Source organism: Sciurus carolinensis, chromosome 4, assembly GCF_902686445.1.
Source record: "Sciurus carolinensis chromosome 4, mSciCar1.2, whole genome shotgun sequence".
Taxonomy (NCBI): Eukaryota; Metazoa; Chordata; class Mammalia; order Rodentia; family Sciuridae; genus Sciurus; species Sciurus carolinensis.
In genome coordinates this window covers 46,454,963-46,482,869 of record NC_062216.1, presented here as the reverse complement: position 1 = coordinate 46,482,869, position 27,907 = coordinate 46,454,963, and the positions used below count along the sequence as shown (strand labels likewise).

The 27,907-nt window shown below is 37.4% G+C and overlaps 1 long non-coding RNA gene across 1 annotated transcript; it reads right to left on the bottom strand.

Moving 5' to 3' along the window:
• LOC124981912 (uncharacterized) lies at positions 1 to 27,558 on the bottom strand. The gene is made up of 5 exons (XR_007108128.1): positions 27,501 to 27,558; positions 14,181 to 14,277; positions 6,679 to 6,790; positions 5,102 to 5,186; positions 1 to 381 (listed from the first exon to the last, which is right to left on the bottom strand). It is a non-coding gene; the product is annotated as an uncharacterized LOC124981912 (long non-coding RNA).
• Positions 27,559 to 27,907: the final 349 nt, after the last annotated feature.

Here is a 27,907-nt window from a genome sequence, read left to right as displayed (position 1 = left end):
CTTCAGAAATGAAGATCTGAAGGAACAAGGAGAATAGAATATTTTTTAGGGACAGTCATGCAGCAGTATAACTGGAGAACAAGCCATGACCTAATGGTACAAACTGGGGGGAGCTTGGTACGGCTTGTGTATTTACATTCCTCTTGTGATCTCTGTGTTTGTGGCTTCTTTCTTTCTGGTATAGAAAAATCACTTATTTGGGAGAAAGTCAGAGAGTTCTTTTGTTGGCAGGTTTCAGAGGGAAAAGATGGGAGGTCCGGGAGAAACCTTACTGTTTCAGCAGTTTTCTCAATTTTCTTCAGCTTTACTTTTCTCATACTTCCTTTTGTATGTGAAGGTGACATATTTGGGGCATGTTCTTAACCCATCACCTGAAAACTTCTGAACATAGGTAATAGAGAAAAATAAAAGGTTTGGTTATTCAGTTAGAATCAAACCAGAATACGGTGTGCATCATGGGCAGTCAGCTAAGATATTGCAAAGACAGAAAGAAATATGGCTATTTAATGGAGCCAAACAAATACAACTCATGGCATACATGTTTGTAAGACAAATGATAATCGTCCTACTGTAAGACTTGAGAGTGGTAACATTCATTTGGAAAGCGGATTTGTCATACATAGTCAGTCCTAAATTCATCTAAATACTGGATTACCTGACTGCGATAGTTGAATTTATCCAGAGAAAAAAACAAAGTATTCATATCTTTAGGAATAGAAGATAATTTTAGAACTTGGAACGAGATTTCTGTGTTTCCTCAGAAACTTGATATAGTGGTCTTATCTCCCTTGATATTTATTTCCATTTCAAAGAAACAGCATTAAGGTCTTTAAGAATGTTATTCCTGTGTCATAGGTGACAAAAGGCATACTTAGTTTTCCATGCATGTGTGCATTTCAAAGAGAGGGGGAAGAATTTACATTGGTAAGTTTTCTAAAGTAAATGGTTTAACAAAACAGAAAAGATTTCATCCTTTATTTTTCAACGAGGAGAATTAAGCATCTCAGTTTTAATTTGTATTGATGTAAACTATGGCATAGTTAGGAGTATATAGTAAGTGAACTAAAATGTTTAAAAAAACCTAATTAACACACTTTCTCAGTGTTCCTTTATGCATAGGATATTTCGTTAGCCTAAACTCAACCAGTATATATTTATATGGGAACACAGAGCAGTAGGCTCCAGCTGAAGGTTTTTGGGTTTTGTTTTGTTTTGTTAAGAAATGGTAGAGGTGAAGTACATGTCCTTATTCCAACTTTTCTACTACAAATTCACTCCAGTGTATACAGATTGCACCATTGACAAGGAAAATCCAGTACACAAAGGAAGAGATGCCTGTTGGACATGTCCAAATTGTAATGGCATCTACTCTAGGCTTTAGATAAAACCCTTGCTGTTCACTCACTGGTGGTTTAATTTAAAACTGATATGTTTCTCTCTCTCTCTCTTTCTGTTTCCTCCTCTCTCTCTCTCTCTCTCTCTCTCTCTCTCTCTCTCTCTCACTGGTGGTTTAATTTAAAACTGATATGTTTCTCTCTCTCTCTCTTTCTGTTTCCTCCTCTCTCTCTCTCTCTCTCTCTCTCTCTCTCTCTCTCTCTCTCTCTCTCTGTTTCCTCTTCTCTCTCTCTCTCTCTCTCTCTCTCTCTCTCTCTGCACCTTGCTAACTATGGGAGAAGCAAGATCAATATTCTTCCAGTCCTGGGCCCAGTTATCTATCCTTCGACCCACTGCCCACAGGAGTCAAAAAATTTCCAGAACTGGAAACTGGAGCAATTGCTCTCTCAGGGACACTTGGTGGACATTAATCTATTGATAATAATTATACTTGAGGCCCAGCCTTGTATTCTCCTTTTAAAAACTATCTGTTCCTCCTGGCAGTTAGAATTGCAGCATTTGTAACCCTAGTCTGCTACTTTTCTCATTTTCTAGCAAATCAATAAAACTTTTTCCTTTTTCTCAAAACCTTGTCCTCATTATTGGATCAGCACTGAGGATATGGACCAAGCTTTCAGTATAAAAAAACACCTTCAGTACCCCTATAGGTACAAGCAGGGATCCTTATGTTACTTTACAGACAATAGGTGAGAGTTGAAATCAAATGATTCATTCTCCAAAATGAAAAGGTCAAGAAGGAAGACCTTTCCTGAAGGAATATATTTTGTGTCCTAGTCTGAGCAGGCAACAACATCTCACTTCACCATACACAAGAATGTCAATCCCATGCTCCACAGAACCAGAGGAAAGGAGAATATTTCCCTTCATTGATTATCAGTCTTAACTTTAAAGTGTCTTGGGCCCTTTAAAGACATTGCTGAAAGTGAACATAGGGAAGAATCTAAGTTCAAGCATTACTAAAATATAGATAGATAATGATATCTAAACTGCATTTTGACAAGTTAATTATTCATTGAATTTTTCATACATTACAACCTTTGTTAGAAAATTGACATAGGACACCAAATACCCAAGACTACCAGTTAAAAAAGATACATAAAACAGAACTAGCCATGTCAAATAGTATTGAAAGTATGTATTGCAATGATTTTAATGTCCCCTCCAAAACTGATGTTGAAATTTAATTGTCACTATGATAGTTTTGGGGCAAACACTCATCAGTGCCCAGGAAAACTTGCAGTGAGATAAGAAGAACTCTAAAGAATGTGATAATGGAGAAAATGAAAAAGAGAAGCTGGTCATTTTCTTTATCTTCTATCTTCAGGTGAGGATCAAGGCAGAGTGACATTAATTATACGGTAAAAGAATGTACTCATAAAATACCAGAAGAAATCCATCTGTGTGGGCATGTGACATTCCCATGTATTTTCCCTGCTTGTAGGAACCATATGGCCTTCCCTTGTATCCTTGCCTGCCACCACCAATGAGTGTGTGAGGGACAGAATGCCCCAAACTTTGAAAAGTGCATAAGTAATATGATGTCCAAGACCTTCCATTGAGTCCTTCCTGTTATTTCTTTAGAATTGGAAAATATATGCTGGGGTGTTTGAAGCCCCAGAGTTGAACACATGGCATAAGCAACAGGATACCAAACAGGAATGTGTCCAGTTGACTTGAGTTGAAAAAGGACATGGTGTCTATGAAAAAAATTCTGGGATGGTCACAAGTCTCAATGTGGTTTGGGATGACTTTCCTACAGGAGGGATAGAGACCACCGCATAAGTATGGTGATATCCCGAAAGCAACAGAGGATATCGGAAGCAGCATTCAACACAGTCACAGGAAAGCAAAAGGAAACAAAAAAATGCCATGACAGCAGTGGCATGGACCCTGCTATGTGCAATTAAATTTAGCCAAGTTTCAGGAGTTAGCTACTCAGCTAAACCCTACTACTACTACTACTACTACTACTACTATGACTACTATTACTAGTTAGTAACTCCTCAACTATTTAGCTCTGCAAAATACAAGAAGAATTAAACTAGAGAGAGAGAGAGTTATGTTTAGCACAGGTTGACAACCAGAATGTTCTGTTATGATGCTTTGAACCTGCAGATGAGCATCTATAGGTTATGACACATGATTCTGCTAAACTGATGGGACATCACAGGCCAAAAGTCCAAATTAGGACATTGGTGACTAATGAAAACTGGGATCCTCAAATGTGGGATTCACTCAAATTGCAATGACTTCCAGTGACTCTGAACTTGAAATAAAGTGGGAGATATAATGGAAGCTAGACTGCCAATGGTCCAAAAGTTAATGACCCAGCAGAGGCAGCCTCAGGGGGATAATCCAGATCTGATCCCCTTTCCAGAGATATCCACACAGCATCATGAGACCATATACCCTGGCAGAGCTGGTAGAACTGGAGTACAAGGACAAGTACAAGTACAAGGCACAAAACAAAATATAGAATATTGGTGGGGATGCCTCACTTATGGAACACTGGAGCAGATGGGATAATGTTGAATACTATAAAATTATTTAAAATGACTTCAGGAATCACTTACTCCACTGTGTTATGTCAGCTAATTAATGCCAATGCCACTGATTGAAATGTGGGATCATTACTAAGTTGGCTGCTTTTTGCCTCTTGTAATATGTGGCCAAATTCAGAAAATATTCCTACGCAGAGGCACCTTGGTCTCTATGGAAGCCTACAGGTTATTTCAGAATCTGAGAATGGAATGTACTATTTATGTGCAGCCTTTCCCATGACCTGAGGTTATGACTTTCATTGCAGAAATGAGAGACATGGTCTTACACATGATCCTTTTGTCCATTTATGGTACCCTGGTATCAACATTATCCCCATTTGTAGGACAATCCCTGCAGCAAATAGCACAACTGATACTGGACCTAGGTGAGATGGAGAGATTTGGGCAGAAAACAGGAGTCCATAAACCCCACCTCTCTAAGTCTCCTTTAAACTGATCTGGGTGGACTTAGTGGCAGCAGAAGTAGATGAAAGGAATATAGATAAATAATCTAATGCTACCCTGGTACAATTATGAAAAAAATCAAATAACAAAAGGTTTTAGCTATTATTTTTCAATAAAACAACAAAAAAAAAGAGACATAGTCATAAAGTTGAACTGGCCTCCTACTCCAAACAGAGACAAGGACAAGCCTCTCCTATTAGATATAATGAAAGCAGAGCCCCTGGCCTCCCATGAAAATTCTCTGAGTCCTTGGTTGTAGGATAACTAGGGAGGAGGTAAAGGTTCAGGAGTCAGGAAAATGAGGCAGGGGGACTGCAATTTCAAAGCCACCCTCAGCAACTAACTGAGGGCCTAAGCAACTTAGCCAGACCCTGTCTTAAAATTAAAATTAAAAAAAGAAAAAGGAATGGAGATGTAACTCAGTGGCAAAGTGCCCCTGGGTTCAATCCCTATTATCAAACAAAATGGAACAAAACAAAAACCCAAACAAACAGAAGTTTATCAGTTGTGTGATACTTATGATGCCCTTCTTGCCACAAAGCCCCTCACCAAAGAGGAACTAGTTGAGGTCATGGCAACCTAACCCATCAGTGAATGGTTACAACAAATAGTCAAAGTCCCACGATTGGGAGTAGCTGACATGAAAACCACAACGAAATGGGGCGAACAGCTTTAGCAACAAGGAATAAGCAGCACTTTACCTCTTAGTTTACACGTTCCTGGAACCCATCACATATGTAGAAGAAAAGAGCAAAATGCCAGGAGACACACCTTTACTCCCTTTACCTGTAAAAGAAGGCCAACCTCCAATACCAGAGTCATCGAGAGACACTGATGGATCAACAACCCCACACCACCCCTCAGCGGGGAGCTCTAGTCTGTCATTCAGTGACGTAAGACGGTGTGAAGTGATGAGGGAAAAGGACACAGCAGCTAGCAGGCTAATTTGGAAGCTCTATGGATGGCTATTATTCACAAAAGAGGGTCATTAACTACGTGCGCCAACAGCTGGGCTCTATTCAGAGGACTTACAATGTGGTTGCCTCAGTGGTAGCAACAACAGTGGATGATTAGGGGCAGGCCTCTTCGGTGAAAACAGCAGTGCAAAGATATTTCACAATGTATCCAAACCAAAGCTGTTTCAATGTACCATGTGCCTGCTCATTGCCCTCTTCGATTTCCAGGCAATGAAGAGGCTGACGAACTTGTAAAGATGAGATGGCTGGGGACAGATTCAGCAGAAGGAATTGCCACTTGGCTGTATTGTATATTAAAGCATGTAGGCAGCTGTGGTGAGCCTGGACTGCTCATAAAGATGTCTGATGGTTTTTGCAGCATGCCACAATTCTCTTGCCTGTTCTCAGCACTACCTACAACAACTGAATGCCATCAAAGGACATACCAGATGGGTGATATCCATCTTTTATAATGATAGATAAACTACATTGGTCCTCTCCCCTTATCAGAAGTGACCAACTCTGCACTAAGTTATAGAATTGACACAAGGCTTTTTCAGCAAAAGAGCCAGTGAGATGACAACTATTAAGGGACTGATCCAGCTGAGTGCCATGTATGGCACAACATAGGTATTTGAGAGTGACTGTGGAACCCATTTCATAGGCCATGACATTCAACAGTGGGTTTAAGACCAGGACAAATTATGAATTTTCCAGTTGCCATTCAATTCAATTGGAGCTAGCTTAATGGAAAGAATAAATGGCCTGCTGAAATGAATCTTAAGAACTGAGAGTAACTCTATGTGGGGGTAGGCTGCTCATCTGCCTGAAGCACTGAGGACACTAAATGAGAAGCCAGACATCAGTGGCCTGCAGTTGTTTCAATTATCTCACTCATGGCAGCCAGCATTAAGGTTATAGATAAAGGACACATCCACTGAACATTCTTATATTGACCTCGGGCGCAAGTAACAGCTTACTGTTGCTGGCTCCTCAAGACATCATTTAGGAGACAAGCAGTATTAATCAGTCAATGAACCATACAAATAAGCCCCCAGTAGATTGCCTTACTGATCCCTTGCAGGGAGAAAGGATGTCCAAATTTACAAGTAAAGGCTACTATATTGAGAGCCTGGCCCTCACAAGCCCAGGTGACATTATCCTCAAGAGTCATCACTTGAGTTTATGGCTGTTACATATTCCAGAGGTGTCTTAATCTTTCTACACCCCTGAAGTGCAAACAGATAGACCTGGTACACTTGCGTAGGCAAGCCTACTGGGTAGGCTACTTTACTAACACAAGATTGTGCCTGTACAATAACCTATTCCTGGAATAGACAACGGAAGCTGGGTATCATATCCACCAGACTGACTGTCGGATCTGCTTAGATCTCCTGGTGACTGTAGCACAAGAACTTGCTTGGGTAACCCGACCTGCAAAGGAAATGGAAAGGACTTTGATAAAACAACGTGACTAAGAACACTCACCTGCCCAAAATGGTCATCATTAAGAAAAACAGGATTTTGCTTTGGTTAGAGAGACATTAAATGTTTCTCAAGTTCCTGGGTATACTTATATATGGAATGGGATTTCATGGAACAGATCAACTCAGGTTATAGTTAAAAAGCCAACTGTCATTTGTGTCAAGACAATAACACCAGGCTTTATCGCTGCTGGCCTTCTGCATGAGAACACAGTCAATTCAACAGATATCCCCACCCCTCACCCAATATTACTCATGGGTTTTTCCTCCTGCCAAGGGTAGGTGGGTTGTATGGATGGTCGTACTTATCTTACCACTGATCAGGACAAAGTACATGGGGATGTTTTTATATCCCAGCCAGAGTTCTGCCTCTTTTACCAGTTGCACCTGGTGAATAGGATGGTATGAAGGAGATTCACACAAGGCAGCCATGTGCCCCCTAGTAATTCTATCCATTAGCTATTCTTTCCCCATAGCCTTTAGGGATTGATGTGGAAGCTCAGGTCTTGGCTTCAGTCCACCACACTGTTCTTATTCAGACTAAACATGCTATAACCTTGTTAACTGCAGAAACTACTCAAGTAAGAAAAATAGATTTATAAAATAGGATGGCACTGGATATGCTTATGTTTGCTGATGGTGGAATATGTACAGTCCTGGGGACAGAATATTTGTATATATACCTGATAATCAATACAATATCACTCATGCTTTAACCCAAGTATCTAAACAAATCAAAGCTGTTGATGCCCATTAGATTATTCCATTCTCTAAATAGTTAACCTCCCTTCCCTTGACATGGTACCAATAATCTTAGCATGCCTGCTGAGAGCTTTTTGGAATTAGTACCTCTGTTGTGGAGTATGGATGTAATGTGCCTCCAGATCCCTATCTCAAGGACTTTGTGGAAGAATGGGATAGTATGAGATTTTGAGAGACATTAAGGTGTTTCTGAGGCACTGAAGAAGTGGGATATAGGGGAAAACAGTAATCAGTGTCTAGGAAAGCTTTTAGCAAGATAAGAAAGTCTCTAAAAAATGTGGTAAGGAAGGAAAAGGAGAAAGGAAGTTGGTCATTTTCCTTATCTGCACTCTTAGGATAAACAGATCAAAGAATCAAAGTGACCTTGGTATTATGGTGGAAGAATGTCCTTGTAAAACATCTGCAGAAATCCAACTGCTCAGTGGGCATGCAACCTATCCTATACATCCCCCTGCTTGGAGGAGTGGTATGGTTTTCCATTGTGTCCTGGCTTTGCCACCATTGGGAAGAGTGCTCTGAGTTCTTTTTTGGGGATTAGAAAATAGCACATTGGGGCATTTGCAGCCCTGGGGTTGAACAGATGGTATTAGCAATTGGGACTTTTAAGAGGCATTTAAGTTGTAAGGGTTTGCCTTCCTAAATGGATGGATTAATGCTGTTACCACAGGAGTGAGTTAGTGATAAATTCTGATGAGTTTCAACCCCTTCTCTTTTTGTTCTCTCTCTCTCTCTCTCTCACACACACACATGCCCTCTCCCCACATGGTAACTTCTGTCACATGAAAAAGCATAAAGAAAGTCATCATCAGACCAGACTCAGCCCCTTGTTCTTGGACTTCTCAGCTTCCAGAAATACAAATTCAGTAAACTTCTATTATTTTTTTACCTAGACCTTGGTATTCTGTCACAGCAGCAGAAAATGGATTAAGACACTTATCAGATAAATCAGTTAAAAATGGCATGCCTGAAAGTTAATTCTGAAGGTAAGCAGATCTGGGTTCTCTCAAATCAAGTCTGAAGAGAGTATTTTGACCTTCAGTTTCATACTCTCTAGTCAAGGAAAACATCAGTTTAAAGTTTCTGATGATACAAAAACTTTGTTGGAAGATTCCATTTACAGGTTTGAAAGTCATGTGCTTATGACTGTGGAAATGAGTCATTGTTTTGAATTATACATTGTAACAAAAGTTTCAAAATGTGAAAACTCCTGTGGTATGATTGTTCACATTCCTTGGCATTTAAATGAAAACAGTTAAGACAATTCAGCCTGTAGCTTGCTTGAGGTTGCATACTTACAATGGAAGTGAAGTAGGGAGGAGAGGAGAGAAAAGGTGGAGAGAAAGTACTCAACAGTAAATAGCTAAGACTTCCTTTTCCCTCTTTTTTTTTTTGTTGCTTTTGTTTTCAAATAAAACATAGATGCCTTATAACTACCCCACTTTTTAAAAGAAAATTTCTCCAGCCCTTTATTTTAGTGAAGTTGAGTTCAGACTGAGTTTTAGCTTCTGTCCACTATGTCAATAAACTTGAAAAAAAAATCTTTGCCTGTCTAAATTTGTGAAGTGCAGTTTTTGTGTTGACACAGACTAAACACAAAAATATCCTTCCTCAAACTTAACTTGACATAATCATATGAAATTATATTTTTAGAGAGATGATTAATTTGTTTTAAAAAATTCTCTATTTTTTTATTTTTTTTGTTCCTTTTTGCTCTTGGTGATAACAAAGAGAATATCTGGAGAATAATTTTGGTGAGATTGACAGCAGTCTGAAATCAGCAGGTTTGCATTTATGCTCTCTATATAAATATGTTGGTCAGCTTTTTGCAACCCACTGAGCCAGGCTCTTTCTTCTAATGTGCTAGTTTTTTGCTTGCTATGAAACTGCAGTTAGAATCTGTAGTACCTTTGTTAGGCCACCAGGGCCCTCTGAAGGGTGCTGGAGACTCATCTTAATACCTATTAGTAGATACCAAATATTTCTCTTTCTTCTAGAGAAAGAAACAGAATTTAATTTATCTGAGTTTCCATGTGAGGAGAGACTCATTTGAGCTTTTACTGTACTTTATTTCTGTCTACTTACTGCCCCTCTCTTCAGGGTAGGTAGGTACTTCTATCTATCCCAAATTTACCTAGGTGACTTGAAGAAAGCAGAATTCACCCAGGGAAGATAAGTAGACCAATTTCATACCATTTTAGGCTAAAAATGATTTTTTGTTTATAAAATTCCATCCTATTATTTTGTATGTGAATAAAATATGTGGCTTTGTTCAAATCACACAGAAGTTAGTGATAGACATGAGATCATGAATGAGGAATTCTAGCCTATTAGTTTAACATGATTTTCCATTTCCGATATTTTTCTTCTTTTTTATGTCATTTGTTCCTGTGTCCTCTGATCATATCACATAGATTCCAAGATTCCATACATTTACCCTTTTTATTATAGCCTGCATGGATCATTCTGCCTAGGAGTTATGGTTTAAAAGAAGAATACAGAAAATAGTAAGTGGAAATTCAAAGTTGCTTATGATGGGATTAGTTTTGGAGGATGAGGATCTTTTGTACCAGGAGCTAACTCCGTTGTCCATGCCCCCCACCTCCACCATGATACCTGCTACTGAAGGAGCGCTTTGCTATTACAATTCAATGATTAATTCAGTTCAAATAAAAGCCATATTCTGAATATCAGTCTGTTTCTGAATGAAAATGACTTTAATTATACAACTTATAAGAAGGTGATCCAATATGATTATCAGTTAGCTTTTCCCTACTCATACTAGAGAAGCTCTTAACCAGCACATTCTCATTTCTTTTAGTGGGAGAGGAACTAAACTGTGAAGAAATCCCTCAAATGAACCATCTCTGCTTACAGACAATTCCATTTCTTTTCATATCTGCTTTACTTCCTGATTTCCTGGCTTAAATGTTAACTGAAGTAATTAAAGGAGAATTAAGCATTAAGGAGAATAAAAGCAATTAACCATCTCACTTGGATTCACATAAAACAAACTTAAAGTTTGACTTCTGAGTAGAAAAACAAACTCAGACTTGGAGTTGATTTTTCCGTTTTCCTTCACAACCCAGATCACTTTTGTGACCTCAGGAGGTGTGGGAATTTCTACCCACTGGCAAGAAAACAATTACTTATGCAATGGACATCAGCTTGGTGTCCTCTAACCAAATTTGATTCAGACACTACTTAGAGATAGTGTCAGATCCCACTGGTTAAGGGCTCAATCTCAAGACTGATTTCCCTTTGATATGCCAGACTCAAGCCCCAGGTTATTTTACCTGTGATTCTGACCAACCTGCTACACTGAGGCTCCTACCACCCTATCCTTGATCAGGTTAAGCTGCTCAAAGAACCCAGGGAAACACTCATGTGTATTGATTAATAGATAGAGTATTTATAACAAGATGAGATGCACAGGGTGACCATATAGGAGAAGGGGTGGAAGTTTTCATAACCTCTCTAGGAATGCTACCCTCCAGGGACATCCATGTGCTCTGCTATGTGGAAATTTTATAACCTTGTCCTTCAGGGTTTTTATGGCAGCTTCAACACATAGTTGTGATTGATTAAGTGATCAGCCAAGGGGGAGCAACTTAACTTTCAGTTCTGCCTCCTTCTTCCAGGAGATCAGGAAGTAGAGCTAAAAGTTCCGACCTCCTAATCCAGCTTGAGTCTTTCCTATGACCAGGCACCATCCAAAAGCTACCTAGGGGAGGCCAGTTATCACTGTACAAAATGATGCTTATTACCTAGGAAATTCTAAGGACTTGAAGAGTTATATGTCAGGAAATGGGGGCCAAGATGAGATATGTATTTCTTACTGTTACAGCTGCAAAACAAAAAGATAAAACGAAATAAAACCATAACAGAAAATCAGTATCTTTTTTTTCCTTACATTGAATTTGATTCAACTAGTGAAATCATACACGCGTGCACACACACACACACACACACACACACCCACCCATAGACACACACACATTTTGGTCAGTCTATGAAAAATTCTTTCTTGATCAAATAGATCTGAAATATGTTTAGGGAATTAATTCATAACATCATTCATCTTTTCTGTCATCTGAATGAAGATTTTGTTCTCTACCCTGGAAAGTACCAGACTCTAGTGTCATCAATAAGTTCACATCTTCATACTTTAAGGGTACTCCATAAGTTCTGAAGCATATAGCTGTTTTTATATCCAGCTTTAGTGTGAATCTAATGTCCTTATAGTGTTTCTTATTTTTTTTTTCACTTTCCAGCCTAATTCCTGGAGTCATAAAGATATTACTGTCTTTTAAGATTCCAGTGTTCCCACAGGGCTACTCCTTGAACAGGTGAAAGCTTAGAGCGGCATTGACCTTTCAGCAGATTCTTCATTTTTATGGTTGTTAGTAAGTTATATGTTTTGAGAGCTACCTTTCTGAGGTTTTTAAGGCTGCAGGTCCATTTTGTACTTTCTCTTCCCTACATAAGATACCTTTCTCTGAAAAAAAAAAAAAAAAAGTGACCCTGTTTAACATTAAACACTAGAGAATCCACATGAGAAACAAGTCTAACAGATTCAGAATGATTCTCAATGGTATCAAATACTGTGAGAGTGAGTCATAACACATATGTTAGTAGAAAATAGTTGAATTGATCGATGAAAAGAAAAAAAGCGAAAAAAATAAAATATGGGGGTAGAAATAAAAAAGGGCACAGAAATGAAGTTCATTATCTTATTACTTTATCTTACTTATGGTCACAGTTTTAAATGCCAGGCCTGGAATTATGATATTACTAGGTCATTTTACTTTTCTCAGGAACTATCATGGTAATATTTAAAAAGAAAAAAATCCCCAGAGTAAAACTTATTCTTCTGTTTCAATTAAAAATGACAAAGTTATACTAAATTGCAGAACATTGGATTGAATATCCAATTTCAGTTATTAAGCATTTAAATTGCCTAGGGAGTGAAATCATATTATGTTCCCAAGAATAAAAGCTTGTTTTGGAGTTGGGAGTTTTGTCTGTTTACTACTATATCCTCAGGACTTAGAACTGGTGTCCTGGACAAGTTAGGTACTTACTGAGCCTTTGCTAAATTGATGACCTAAACCAACACTTATCAAATCACTGTCAGAACACAGGACTATTCCTTCTATGGTTAACAATATCCTGTGAAAAGGGAGTTCTCTGCTTAAAGTAGTTTGAGAACCACAGCATGCAAGGACTGAACTTTAGGTATTCAAGTTCTACATAATAAAATGTCTTAAAAAAGAACTTTTTGCTTAGAAGAGTAACTGTGCTTGACTATGGTAATTTTTTCACAAGTAATAATTGAACCATTCCCAAGTTCCAGTGGGAGATGCTATTCTGAGCCAGTATTGTTCTAGTACAGAATGTGTCATTATACATAGCTGTATACTTAATAGGGGATACACTTTGAATTCAGATTCCATGTAGGAAGTCATTTTTTAAAAAATAGTAGCGAGTCAGCAACCCATTGATGATACTCCAAAAAAGTAGAACTTTCATGGATTCCCAAGTTCAGATTTAAAGTAAAATTTACTTCATTGTAAGCAAAATTTTAAGCATTTTACATATAGTCATCGTATTATCTTCCAATTATTTGTGATAGAGGGTAAAATTATGTCCACTTTACAAACTGAGGCACAGAAGGCATTTATGCACTTTTTCTAAGTTTACATAGCTACTAGTCGCAAATCCAGTATTTAAACACAGGAATTTAACTATGATCTGGTACTAGTGTCTGTGCTCTTTAAAACTAATTGTTAATTTGGTAGTGATCTCTCTTATTTCATTTTTGTGATCTCTCTTATAAATATTCCACATTAGACATATTTTATGACTACCATTTAAATAAAATCTATTTGGAATTAAATATATTTGACAGTATGTTATTTATAGAGTAATGAACTATTTGAACTTCAAACTTATTTATTTATTTATTTTGGGTGCAGTGCAGGGTGAAATCCAGGATTTTGTGAACACTCAGTGAGTATCACTGAGTTCTATCCCCAGGTTCAACTTTAGACTTTTAACCCTAAGTTATCATAGTAATGACTCAAGGAAACCATAACAGAATGTATTATTATTAACCCAATACAAAGGAAATAATGCATAGAAAAAAATGAGTCCAAAATTGCAAGAATATATAAGCAGATGAATGGAAAAATGATGCATAAACAGAAATAGGTCAAAACATGAAAATGATCACAATAAATTTAAATGAACTCTACTCATCAATTAAAGATTGAAATAATCTGCATATGAAGTAAAATGATTCATAATCCCATGTATAAGAAGGATCCTGTTGTGAACTGAGTTGTTTCTTCCCAAAATTCATATATCAATGCCCTAACTCTAATGTGACTGTATTTGGAAATAGTGTTTTTCAAGAAGGAAATTGAGGTGAGAGGGGTGGGAGCCTAACTGTATGGGACTGATGCCTTTGTAAAATGAAGCTCCTTTTCTCCATGCACGTACAGAGAGCGGCCATATGAAGAAAGTAACAAGAAGGGGTCAACTGCGGGATAGGAACTGAGACTTTGCCAGACACTAACCTTGCAGGCATCTTGATCTTGAACTTCAGAACTTCGAGAAAATAAATTTCTGTTGTTGATGCCACCCATCCAGCCTGTGGTATTTTGTCATGGCAGCCTGAGAAAATTAATATAGCCACTTAAGACCCCTTCACAGAAAGTTTAAAAGGAAAAATGTGTAAAATGTGTACTAGTCAAGTATTAACCTAAAAAAGAACTGGTGTATCTACATAAAATTTAAAAAAATAAATTACTTTCTTAAGGATAGACTCACTAAATAATGATGAAAGGTTTAATTCATCTAATTTTGCAAACTTAATATATAAAAAGCAAAAGTGGAAAGAGCCTCAGAGAGAAACTGACTAGTTCTCCATCATAATGAGCTTATTTCAAGTTCATTCTCTTTACTAATGGTCAAGCAACAATAAACAGACTTACGGAAAATTTGAACAACACAATTTACAGATTTGACTTAGCAAACTGAAACCTGAGTTGTAAGATGAAACTAGATTCCCCACTTCAACAATTTCTTTTTGGGTTCTTGTCTCCCAAATTTGCAGAATAAAATTTATGGACAATAACAGAATGCAGAAGTGAATGGAGCAGTATTTATTTAAGTAATAAGAAACAGAACTCCCACAAGGCAGGAGGGGACCTGAGAGTAAGTGTGTCCACTTTAATGTACTAGTCTAGAGGCACAGCTTCTGGGTATTGATAAAAATTCATGCAAAACAGTTATTGAAAATGTACCAAAGCCATGCCCAATTAGAATGGCTATTATCAAGAACACAAGCAATAATAGATGTTTGTGTGGATGTGGGGAAAAAGACACACTTTTACATTGCTGGTGGAGTTGCAAATTGGTGCAGCCACTCTGGAAAGCAGTGTGGAGAATCCTCAGAAAACTTGGAATGGACCCACCTTTTGACCCAGTTATCCCACTCCTCGGTTAATACCCAAAGGACTTAAAATTAGCATACCACATCAATTTTACCACGCAGCCACATCAATTTTATAGCAACTCAATTCACAAGAGTTAGATTGTGGAACCAATTTAGATGCCCTCAACAGATGAATGGATAAAGAAACTGTGGTCTATATACAAAATGGAATATTATTCAGCCATAAAGAAGAATAATATTATGGCATTTGCAGATATATGGATGGAATTGGAGAATATCATGCTAAGTGAAATAAGTCAATTCCAAAAATCCAAAGGCTGAATGTTTTCCCTAGTAAGTGGATGTTGATATATAATGTGAGTGGGGGGTTGGGGGTGAGAGAAGAATGGAGAGACTTTAGATTACATAGAGGGAAATGAGAGGGTGGTGGGATATGAAAAACGGTGGAATGAGACAGACATCATTACCCTATGTACATGTATGATTACATGAATGGTATGAGTCTACATCTTGCATAACCACAGAAATGAAATGATGTACCCCATTTGTGTACAATGAATCAAAATGCAGTCTGTAAAAATAAAAAAATCAAAAAAATTATGAAAAACAATCTGTGTTAAACAGGAATTGAAGAAGTCTCAAGGTTACTGGCTGTGCCCTTTAGCCTTTGACTTTTAACCCTTCCTGAAACTCCCATCTGAGTTCATCCCTCATCTTCCATTTTCCCTCAGCTTTGGGACAAAAGATTTGGCTGTAATGTTCCCACCAGTCAGACTCATGATCTTTCAGTTTGAAAAGGACCTTGAAGGGGCCCATTACCCTGACCTCCTGACCATTGACTATTTATTCTTATTTGTAACATTTTTGGAAAAAAGGGGAAAAAATTTTTTTTACATTGTTTTTCCCAAACACATTCCCCACCTCCTAGGGCAATACTTACTCTAATTATAGGACAACTTACCCTTTCCTTTGTTATCCTTACCCTACCTAGTTCTACCTTTTGTAAGCAATTCTAAATGATCTAGTTTAGTTTTGCCTGTTATTGAACTTTGAAAAGTAGAAATATGTTTTCTTTTTGTGACTTGCCTATTCTCTGACTTATTTAAAATTTTTATTAAGAGGGTCTCAAGTAAACATAATTGAATTAATCATAGTCTTTAGTTCATGACACAACTTATGGTGGCCTTTACTTTTGTATTTATAAATAACCATAATAGAATGTAAAAAATTAATATTAAATAGTTATATCTCTATGTATAGATTACTCCTTAATCCATATTTCTATTGCCTTCTTTTTTTTTTTTTTTTTTGGCACTGGGGATTGAACCCAGGGGCACTTAACCAGTAAGTTACATTTCCAGCTCTTTATTATACTTTATTTAGAGACAGGGTCTCAGTAAATCACTGTGGCTGGACTCAACTCCCAATCCTCCTGCCTCAGCCTCCGGAGCTCCTGGGATTACAGGCATGTGCCACTGAGCCCTGCTTCTGTACTGCCTTCTAATATTGCCAGAGAGAAACAATTCAGAACTTTTTTTATTACCCCATTTTCTTTGCTTTTGTATTTTTTCCTTTTCTTCATTCTCTTTTTAATATTTTTATAACTTGGTCACATTTATATGCATCCTTAAACCCCATATTATTTAGTGTTGCTTATTTGTAAGCATCATAAAAGTTATAAAAGATATAAGTTTCCGAGAGGTGTATGAAAAATTTCTCAACATCACCAATTATCAGAGAAATTAAAATTAAAACCACAGTGAGATATCAACTCACACCAGTAAGAATGATTATCTTCAGAAAAAGAGAAATTACAAGTGCTAGTAAGACCATGCAAGAAGAAATCCTTACATACCAGCAGTGAGAATATAAATTTAATATAGCTGTTCTGGAAAATAGTATAGGGGTGCTCAAAAAATAAAACAATAGAATTATCATACGATCCAATAATCCCACTACTGGAATATATCCAAAGGAAATGAAACCAGTAAGTTGAAGAGACATCTGCACTCCCATGTTTATTGCAGTCACTAGCCACAATAACCAAGAAAAGAATTAAGTGTCTATGAATAGAATAATGGATAAAGAAAATTTCTACATACAAAACAGAATACTATTCGGCCATGAAAAAGACAAAACCCTGCCATTTTTGAAAGCATGAAGATAACTGGAGATCATTGTGTTAAGGGAAATGAGAAAGACAATTACTGCATAATCTCACTCATATGCAGAATCTAAAATAGTTAATTTCATGAAATAGAAGACTAGTAGTTACCAGAGGCTGGAGAGAGTAGGGGAAAGGTAGAGATAAATAAATTTTGATCAATGGTATTAACTTATAGTCAGAGATGAGAAAAGGTTTTGGTGTGCATTGTACAGTAGGGTGACTATTAATAAAAACAATGAAGTGTATATTTTTTAAAAATCTGGGAGAAAGAAGTTTGAATGTTTTCACCACAAAGAAATGATAAACATTAAAGGAGATAAAGAAATATGTATAATTTTAATGTGTCAATTAAAAAGTATCTAAAGTTATAGTGCAAGTAATATTTTAAATTTGATATTTTGGGATCTTTAATCATGGAGAAAATTAATTTTTATATTGTCTTTGGCATCAATTCACTTGCAATTCTCACATATCAAACTGAATATATTTATAGTATGTAATTTGGTAAGAGATATCATGTACACACTCATGAAGCCAAAACCCAAATAACTATAATTGGCATAATTTGATCACTAAAAGCTTTCTCATAATATTTAATAATTCTTACCCTCCCCATTAATAATCTCCCCATCAACAGTAAAATAGTGACTCATTTTCATTTGATGAGTTTATATTCTACTGACTACTGTAGCAGTGGAAATACACAGCATGTACATCTTTTTCTGGCTTATTTTATTCATAATATTTATTTTAAGATACATCCATGTTGTTCTGTATATCAGGATTCATTTCTTTTGATGGTTGAATAGTATTCCATTATAAGGTTTTGGCCATGATTTATTATCTGTTTACCTCTTGGTGAACATTTTGTTTCCAGTATTTGGCTGTCACATATAAAGTTGCTAAGTCTTTGTGGATATATTTTTTCATAAAATTCCATGAAATTAGGGGGCAGGGTCCTAGGATATGTGCATAATTAACATATTAAAAAGTTGTCAGTCAGGCCTGATGATGTGTGCTTGGAATCCCAGCTACTCAGAAGGCTGAGGCAGGAGAACTATGAGGCTGAGGTCAATTGGAGCAAAATATTGAGACCTTGTCTCAAAAAAACCAAAACAACAACAACAACAACAAAAAGAAACAAGAAATAAAAAAATTTTTAAAATGCCAACATATTTTCTACAGTGGTTGTTATATTTTACATTCTGATGGCAGCAATTGAGAGTCTCAGTTACCCCATATGCAAGCCAAGACTTGGTATGGTATGACAGTTTCATTACACATGCCAATAATCTGTCATTCTCTCCAAGAGATGTTTTACTTTTTCTTTCCTGAATGACTAACGGTGGTGAACACCTTTCTGTGTGCTGATCTGCCATCTGTATATCTTCTCTGGTGAAAGTTCTGCTCAAATCTTTCATCCATTATATTTTAATTAAATTTTCTTGATTTTTAGATTATTATTACTATTATTGTGTGAATTATCTTTTTGTCTTCAATAACGTGTTTCAAAGAGCAGAAATTGTGAATTTTGATGAAATCAAACATCATTTTTTTATGGTATGTTTTCAGTGTCATATCTAAGAGATGTTTGTATGATCCCATGGCCAAAACGATTGTTATATCTACAGAAGTTTTTTAGTATTACTAATTTACTTTTAGGTCTATAATCTACATTGATAAAATTTTAATTTAATTTTTTCAATGGTGAGGTTAGCTTTAAACAGTGATTTCTTTGCATGTAGATATCTAAATGTTCCAACACGGTTTGTTGCAAAAGAGTTTTGTCCACTGAAATTCCTTTCCATCTCTGTCAAAATTCGCCTGTATTTGCGAATCTTTTAAGACTCCTTAGTCTTTTTCGTGGGTTTGTCTATCCCTGTTTAAGCAAATATCACACTTTCTTCTTATTTTAGCATTAAGTCTTGAAACAAGTAAAGTTTCCAAGTGTGTCATTATTTTATAAGGTTGTTTTGACTGTTCTAGGTCCTTCAGCAATATCAAATGATGAGTTGAATCCCTTCATTTAATTTTACAAAAATGTCTAAAGAGATTTTGATTAGAATTCATAACAGCTACAGGGCAACCTGAAGAATTTCATCCCTGCACATCTTGTCTTGTTTATATTTACTACTTCATACTTGATGTTTTCTTAAAATACATTTCAATTCTCAATTGATTTTCTTCAGTATATATAAATTGGTTTTTGTATGTTTATAATGTATTCTGTAATTATTCTTAATTACCCATTATAGTAGCTTTCTGCATTTTACAAAGAATTTCCTACATAGACATTATGTCATCTCTGAATAAAGAGGGATTTAGTTCTTTATTTTTTTCTTAGTTTAGTTTAGCACTCTGCTTAATATTTTGAGTACAAATATCATGGTAAGAGTGGACATCTTTATCTTTTATTCGCTCGCTTAGGGGCAAAACATTAAGTCAGCTGTAGGTTTGTTTTACAGATGCCTTTTGACAGGTGAGAATTTTCTCTTCTGTACATAGTTTACAAAATCTATTTTTTCCTCCTCAGGTTTTTGTCAAATGATCCTTCTCCATCTATTGAGATTGATCATATATTTTCTTTTTCACATTGTTAATATAATGGTTTATATTGATTGATTTTTTTTAAATGCTAAGTGAACCCAGCGTTCTTAGAATAAATTTATCCAGAACAGGCATGGGAAGTGGCTCCATGTCAAGAGTGTCCTTCAGTTTTATGGATTCCGTCAGGTTGGGAGACATTGGACAGGTAAGAAATGCTCTCAGTCAGAGTAGAAAAGTACATTCTCCAAAGTCTTCTTTATTAGGGGAAGTGGGATTCCCCACTTCCTAGGGGCTCTTCTAGGAGGGCTGGCAAAGGTGCCTAAAGAAGACCCCATGGAGAGTCCCTTGAAGGAAGGTCATTGGACCATGAGTGCTGACAAGCCTCAGAGCACGACCAACTGTGTTCCAAGTCCCCCAGAAAGTAGTCACATACATGTTAATAACCATCTTTACTCTTTTACCTTTTGTTTTGATTTTCAAAATCTTATACTGTTAAGACATGCTGAGTTCATATATTATTTTCAGAAAGAATTTTCTGATGTAAGGATTATGTTTAATCCTTATGCTACAATTATATCCTTATAATCCTTTAAAAATGCTTTCTTTAACTTTTCACATTTACATCAGGAAAAAATAAAAATAGTGAATGAAGAGCCTTCTTGATTTTTCTACATTATTCATACATACCACCCAGCTTTACCTTTTGTTATAACTGTAACCAGTCTATTGTTTAGTGTGTTAACTTCAGGGGTAACTTTTATAGTATCCTTAACTAATTACCTCAAAAGTTCTCCATAGCTGTACTTCCCCTAGAGTTTGGCTGCCATCTTCCCTCCATTGGTCCTCCCACATTCTCCTCCAACTGTCTGGCCTTAGGATCCCTAGGACGATCAGAATCTTTCCTGCAATATGTAGCTTCATGCATCCTGATTCTTCCTGAACAGAAGTTACTGCAGATTTCCAACATTTCCTTCTGCTCTAAGGCCCACTACTCAGAGCCTAATGAAGTGTCGGGGAGGATGGGTGTTCTAAAGCATGGGTCTGCAGGACAGAGAGGCATTCACGTTTTGAGGAGGAGGGAACAAGGAGGCACAGAACAACATCACACCACTCAAAAGGGGACACAATTTAAAACTTATGAATGGTTTACTTCTGGAATTTACCATTGAGTATCTTTGGACCATGGTTGACCCTGGATAACCAGAACATCAGAAAATGACATGACAGTTATGGAAGATGACATACTGCCAGTCTTTTCTCTTAATGAACATAAATCCTGAGTGCATATGACTAAAGAAATGTAAGGGAGCTGTTCCCCAGTTGCTCTTAGGTTCTGAGTGCCTTTTCAAACAAAAGCATCTCACTCTGCTGAGTGATTCTACTGTTTGAAATATATACATCTTATGTGAAAAGCATAAAAATGAAAAGTCAAATATTTTATCTGGAACCCGCAAAAATAAAAAGTAAAATATTTTTATACTTTGGAAAAAGCCGTGCTTAATGTAGCTAAGAAAAATATTTTTGTGTTCAATATTGGTATTTTTATGAGACTTTCAAAAATATATAATCTTTACCTCACAAGCTGACTTCAATCCCAATTCCTTAGTATGATGTACTTTTTGTGAAATGGTCTACAGTTAATGCTTCATGAGATTCTCAAATGTTACTGTGTAAAACAGAATTCTAGATTTCATTTCCTTTTGCCAAAGCTGAGTCTCTCTCATATCTTAATAGATAAAACAGTGAATTAGTTAATATCATTACCCTTGCTCAGGCTAAATAAATCCTTTAGGGTTGTTGAAAATTTCTATCACATGTATATCTAATCAGCCAGTGACTTTTGTCACTCTGCTTCCAAAATATTCTCCATATCAACATCTTCCAGGTCTGTGGGGACAACCTTCATTTTTGCTGACATAACCTCTTCCTATGTGACTTCCTGTTGTGACTAGTTATACTGCTTCCTCCTGCAACACCTAAGAGGGATTTCCTTTCCAGTTCCCAGGCCCTAGTGTCTTTTCAAGTTTTAAATTCTAATATTTTTTGTTGTTGTTTAGAAACCTCCAGTGTTTTCCCAGAGAAGTAAGATAAAAATCTAAGTCATATGATGGTGATATGTAATTTGTCCCCTGATCATGTTTCTATTTTTCACCTCCTTTACACTAGTTCCAATATTTGGACAACTCCATTAATTTTTGTGCTCTGGTTATAATGAGTTTCTTCCTCTTTCAGAAACACTGCTTCTTCTCTCAGGTAAGATGTTCTTCTCATATTTAATCCCCTACTAACTAATATTCCAGGACTAAGACAATGGAAACTGGACTTGCAGTTCCAACACCTGAAAGTGCATTGGCAGAGATGAAAAAATGGAGTCTATCAGATGAACCACTGTTGTGCTTGAATTAAGAGTTTTTGTACAACTTCCCCTCCTTCTCCTTATCACACCCAATCTCTTACAATCGCTTAAAGTTCACAAGATCATCTTCTCTTCTCCTATCTACCAACCTATCAATCTATCATCTAATCTACTTTTAATATAAATATTTAATCTTAGTGTCAACCTAAATCAATAGGCTACATCTTTAACAACTTATTATCTTAATATTTTTCTCTTTAAATATTTGAACAAAATAATGGGCACCTGTGAAGCCACAAGGAGGCTATTCAGTAGCTACTTCATGGTCTCACAGTCTGGGAGCACAAAAGCTGATCTTAGCTAAAGAAATAATTCATTCCCATTTTACTCTTTAGATATTAACTTGTCTTATGCTGTGACAAAAGTCTCAGGAAGCCCAATGCCTTTTTGTAGCTTGATAAGGTGTTGGTTTTCACATTAAGATTTGCATCACTGTATTTAAAACGTGCCATTGCATAGTTCTGTGACTTAAAGCAAAAATGAAATTTTAAAAATATATGCATGGTTCTCTTTCAGGGAAGGAGAGATCAGGCTTCAGCACATCCTGGCTAGTTATTACTAATATCTTCAAACTTTGAGGATAAAGGGTGATTAAGTTTATAATTACATTCCCCACAAGAAAAAGACAATTTCTTTGCCACTCCCACTGATCAAAAAAGGAAAATAAAACCGTAAGACTACAGTGCTACAGTTGATTTTGGCTTTTCTAATGCATTTGTGAAAAAAAGGATTAAAAAGAAAAATCAAATCTACATGTAATATACAAACCTTGGCCATTTAATTTGGTGCATAATATTAATGATAAACATTACTCTAAGTTATTTAACAACAAAAAAAAATCAAGTTAGAAAAAGTTGTGATTCTTGTCCTTAACAAATTTTCTATTTTGTAAGTAAAATTCAGGTTTTTCCCTAAACATTCTAACAGGGATAACCCTTGATTAATTTGAATTTTATTCTGAAGAATCCCCCAAATTATAGTAAATTAATAATAAGCAGTTGCATAAACAAGAGGAGGGCAGCATGGAGAAAAAATAAAGAATGTATTTAATAAATTATCAACAAATAGTCTCTGACTTCTTATAATATGGTTTTTGTTTTGTAGCAGGCAACCTCTAAGATGACCTTATACAATCCCAACCTCTGGGCATTCCATACCTTATGTGATTCCTTTCTGTAAGGGACCTCACTGCTAAGAAGTAGAATGTGACACTGTTGAGGAGATGTCACTTCCATGATTAGGTTACAAGATAATCTGGTTCTCTCTTGATAACAGACAGATTTGTATGTTGGTATGGGCTTTGATGAAGTAAGTTTCCATACTGGAGAAGATCAGATATCAAGAAACTGAAGAAAGTCTCCACCCATCCTGCAGTAAGTAACCAAGGCCCTCAGTCAAATGGTCTGTGAGGAGCTAGCCACTGCTATCAATCATATAAGCTTGACTGAGCTTGAAGACGACCTTCCTCAGTAGAGACCTCAGCCTTAGCCCTGACCAACACTATGATCGCCCACCGCCCGCAGGCGGTGGGCAATCACAACACATACACTCTTCTTGATCACAGGAACCAAAAAGGGGCTTTATTCCACAAGTCTCAGACTTATATTGAGAACATCAGCCTATCAGAGAGTAGACTACCAGGAAAGTCAGCCTATCAAGGAACAGTCTCCAGGCAGATACCAGGATCGCCTCATGTACAACAGCCAACCAGAGTTACTTCCTAAAACTTGTTTATAAGTGCAGCTATGTCTGGCAAGCTGCCAGGTGCCATCTTAGAGATCAGGCCAGGGTGCGGCTCTGGGGCCCTCAGAGCCCGCCCCTGACATCTCCCCCTTATTCTTTAAATAAAGAAAAGATGACTTGGGACCATGCCTGTCTTAGGTTGTCCGTGGCAAATTATATCCTTACCTGTCATTGGAATTCTGACCTCCAGGCGTCAGAACCCTGTCTTAGGTTGGTATGCATTTCCACGGATCTTACCCGTCTTTGACTACTGGTCCAGCATGCTTAGCCATACTTGGGGGGATGTGCCTGTCTCAATGGCTGTCAAAGCCTGTATTATAGCCCATCGATGATGTCGGGCATCTTGGCGAGCTCTGATTTGGCTGCGTATAACATAGGCTATCCCTAAGCAGATAATAATCAGAACAGCTACTGTTCCAGCCCACTGTTTTGTCAATCCCAGGGCTTTAGATACCGATGCAACTTGAACCTTGGTGGCATTGACTCTGAGTACTTCAACTCATAGCTGACTGGTTAAATTATCAAACGTAGATGACCAATTACCAGTAAGGTAGACAGAGAGATTTTTAGATAACATAACCACAGAGCTAAGGTTATTATAAGCAATAGGGGTGACACACACTGCTCTTAAAGGATAAACACATCCCAGTCCCAAAAGTTCTTGCAAGATATCCACTTGTTCTTGTAGTAAGTCCACTCTTTGATTTACAAGGAGTATGCCTGCTGTTAGATGTTGGTTTAGGGTCTCTTTAGTCTGTAAGGCTGTAGCTGTATTTTCGGCCAAGTGATTGCTGTTGCTGTAGGTATGGCAGTTGCTAGTGCTGCTGTTGCAGAAACCACTATTGCAGTGACCATAGCTGCTGTGATGCCAAATTCTCTCCTGTTTCTTGATAGTAACACTGGCAATTCCGCATCTGTAACAGAGACTGGGACTGGTAGGAAGGTAGGAACACACATTAAGACTGCCAGCGGGAACCTAGAAGCATTCCAACATTGAGAGGGATAGCATAAATCTGAAGTACAATTGAGAGAAGCGGTTATTTCGTTAGTTCAGAAACATAAAAGGGGGAAACACACAAACTGGGGTAGGTGGAAAGGTACATAATTGAACTGTTCCTCCTAAGAAACTGAAAAGAGGTTGTAAGTTAGTTCAAGGGGGGAAAGGCTACAAGCATCATGGTCATAAGGAGTCTGAGTTACTTGTTGGTAGCGTTGGCACTGGTCGAGTTAGTCGCTCAGGAACCCAAATAGGCGATGTTTTATCCTGTGGAAACAAACAAACCGAGCCGCGGCTCCAGTAAAGCACCGGGTCCGGGCCGTTCCATTGTCCTGTAAGAACATCCTTCCATTTTACCGTCGCTCTATCATGTTGTTTATGATTGCCATGACTCTCAGCGGCAGAGCGACCCTCATTATCCAGAGTTAAAAAATTTAAAATAAAGAGGCAAAGAGAAAGTTTATCTTTAGGGGACCTGAAGGTCTCCTCTATTCCCCCTTTTTGCTTATTTACAGACTTTCTTAGCGCTTATTTAGACCCTCATGTATTTTATCACATAAGCACTTTCTTACCCAGAAACATTTCCTTTTCCTTTCACTAAATATATTTCCATACCCAGAACCTTTATTTTCTCTTTCCTGTTGACCCCTTTTTATTCACATTCTGAAACAACTCTTATGAAATTTCTGAATTTAGATAAATTACTCTATTTTAATAAGATTAAATATTTTGTTGTTTATAGTACTCTAATTGAAACACAGTTGAAACTTTTGGGACCCTTTGTATACAGAATTGCACTTGTTAGGACATAACTTTTAGTTACCTTGTTTTTAGTTTAGTGATGACACAAAACGATTTTCTGTACAAACACATTTGAGTAATCCTATGCATGTCAATTCTAATTCACTTATTTTCTTAAAAAAAAACCCAAGATATTAAACAAGTGTCCTGAACAGTATTTGCCAGCTTTTTCTTGTTGGAGGAAAGTCCTAGAAAAATTGATGTTAGACATTTTATAAACATCAACATTTTATTAGTTTGACCACCTAGAGACTTGCAAGTTATTTTCAAGACATTTTACTTTTCTTAGTTTACCCAATTTAAATTGAACCTCTTTAAATCACGTGAATTAAAAGTATTTGGATCCATTTTTAAATTTTAATTTTAGGAGTGCTCAGTTTTGATACAGACAAAACATGACATCGGACAACACAACATACAAATAAAACAAAATCAAAGGCCTTGAAACTTTATAGGTGAATCTCCATTGCAATGTAACAGATGTTCAAAACTTTAGTTGAATAAAAACGTAGAACTGATCAAAAACTGAAAAGAGGTTGTAAGTTAGCTCAAAAAATATGTAGAATTCAAAAACAAACAAGAGTCCTGGAAAAATGATACGGGAAAAGTGATATGGCCGTTAATTACTTTAGTAAAGCACCATAAAATTTACTGTTGCTGGAGTTCTGGTAAGACTTTTTTTTGCTCTTTTTTTATTTGGGGGGGGGGTTTGAGACAGGTCTCCTACTGAGCCTTCAGGCTTTCTCTATTTACATTCAATGTAAGCCTTGACTGAGATTTGGATCTGAAAGGGGATGAAATTTTCCAGCAGAAACTTGATGCCTAGGGCATTTTAATCCTTAATCCTGGTTAGTAATCAATTCAGGTTTGGAAGCAGAAAATTGTGAAACAATTATCTCCCAATACTTGTGGGGCCTGGGGCTACTATATCATACTCCTTACTAGGACATGCCACTGATGGTTGGGCTGGTTACTCCCTACCCACTGGTGTATGTGGGACCTCATGGCAAGAGGACTAGGTGGGCTGGGTGGGGCGAAGTTGGAGGAGGAGAAGGAATTAGCATAGAAGTGCAAGAAAGAAGAGACTTGAAGATAAGGAATCCCTTTCCATCTGCCCACTCACTTGCAGAAGCTGTGTACCAATATCTTTGGTAGCCACAATCCACCTTCCCATGGAATCATCTTTCATCCCTGCACAGGCCAATTTGTTATTGGTAGTCATTCCTTCCCAAACTAACATTTTAACATTTACCGGGAAGGCCCTACAGGGAGGGGGGAGGTTAGAGTTTGTAAGTTTCTGGAAGGAGATGCAACGGGGAGGAGCCGGCGGTTCTTTAGGCAATGGCTCTTTGGGGAGAAACTTGGAGCCTCCTTTGGGAGGTCCTGGAGAGAAGCAGGCCTTAAGGGCGGATAACGTAGGGCAGACTCCTAATGGGGGACCCTCCCCTAAACTGATTTCCCTCTTCCTAACAAGTTGTTCCTCACACCCAGTTTCATTTTCCTTGTCTGTCTCTGATCTTATTGATGCCCTTTCTGGTGCTTTAGACCTTTCCTCTTTTATTTCTTCCAAAACCTCTTCCCCTTGTTTTATGGCCTCTCTGCATTTGGTTCGGGCTGTTTTAGTTTCAAGAGGAATTCCATTGGCCCAGAGCAAATCCTTTAAGGGACCTTCCATGCGCATTCGTGACATTTCAGTGCCCATATTTCTCTATTAAACTAACAGAATGCAAAGCACTTTAACTAGCAAAACAAAAGCGAAAGCACTTACAAACAATCTCCATCGCTTAACCGGCGAACTTTAACTCCGTCGCTTCCTGCAAACTTTAACTCCGTTGCTTCCCTCGAACTTTAACTCGTTGCTTCCCGTGAACTTTAACTCCGTCGCTTATCCAGCGAACTTTAACTCGTCACTTATCCAGCAAACTTTAACTCGTCGCTTACCCTGCGAACTTTAACTCGTTGCTTACCCAGCGAACTTTAACTCGTCACTTATCCAGCGAACTTTAACCTGGCCAGACTGTACTTTACTTTCCCTGTATTTACCTGATCAGTTTCTTCTTTATAACTCGAGGTCCCGGGTTTCGGCACCGCTTGTGATCGCCCACCGCCCGCAGGCAGTGGGCAATCACAACACGTACGCTCTTCTTGATCACAGGAACCAAAAAGGGGCTTTAT